This window comes from Nanorana parkeri, unplaced genomic scaffold (assembly GCF_000935625.1).
Source record: "Nanorana parkeri isolate BGI_ZX_2015 unplaced genomic scaffold, ASM93562v1 scaffold67, whole genome shotgun sequence".
Taxonomy (NCBI): Eukaryota; Metazoa; Chordata; class Amphibia; order Anura; family Dicroglossidae; genus Nanorana; species Nanorana parkeri.
In genome coordinates, this window is record NW_017306335.1 from 151,074 (window position 1) to 151,624 (window position 551).

The 551-nt window shown below is 45.0% G+C and overlaps 2 protein-coding genes across 4 annotated transcripts in view; one reads left to right on the top strand and one right to left on the bottom strand.

Annotated features, from left to right (window-relative positions):
* Positions 1 to 551, top strand: part of CACNA2D4 (calcium voltage-gated channel auxiliary subunit alpha2delta 4) — a 169,104-nt gene that overhangs the window by 128,128 nt on the left and 40,425 nt on the right. The window lies entirely within an intron of this gene.
* The window catches only part of LRTM2 (leucine rich repeats and transmembrane domains 2), a 48,670-nt gene that overhangs the window by 37,179 nt on the left and 10,940 nt on the right, over positions 1 to 551 (bottom strand). The window contains exon 1 of one of the 3 annotated variants that reach the window (XM_018576462.1): positions 209 to 218. The exons of the other annotated variants lie outside the window; for them this stretch is intronic. The gene's annotated coding sequence lies outside the window, so the exon portion shown is untranslated. Of the gene's footprint in view, positions 1 to 208; positions 219 to 551 lie in introns of those variants that run through there. 3 annotated transcript variants of the gene reach the window in all.

Sequence of the window (551 nt, forward strand, 5' to 3'; positions counted from 1 at the left end):
AATACTTTCATTACAGACAATTGTTACATTTTTTAGGTTCTTTGAAAACACCTAACGTGATGGCTCCCCTTAGAACAACCTACGAACAGTGGGGTCTTGGAGCCGGGGGCCAGAGGGGGGGGAGTTTCGCGGCTCTATTCCCTCCTGGTAGACTCTGGAAGTAAATTACCCTATATGTTAGCTTGGGAACAAGACCTGGAAAGGGTTATTCCTCTGGAGGTCTGGCATCAATAATGTTCCCGTGTGTCATCTGGTTTACTTAATATTTCACTAATAGAAGCTAATTATAAGGTTTTATCTAGGTGGTATATGGTTCCTGCCAGACTAGCGAGAATAATATGGTCCCTGCCAGACTAGCGAGAATATACCCAGAGGTTTCTCCTCATTGTTTTAGGGGATGTGCACACTCGGGCACGATATATCACATATGGTGGGAATGCCCCAAATTGAGACCTTTTTGGAACCGGCTTTATGCTCTAATATTTAGGGTTACTGGGGTGAGAATCCCACGAGATCCCCAATATGTGCTGCTGAATTGCCCGATTCCAGGA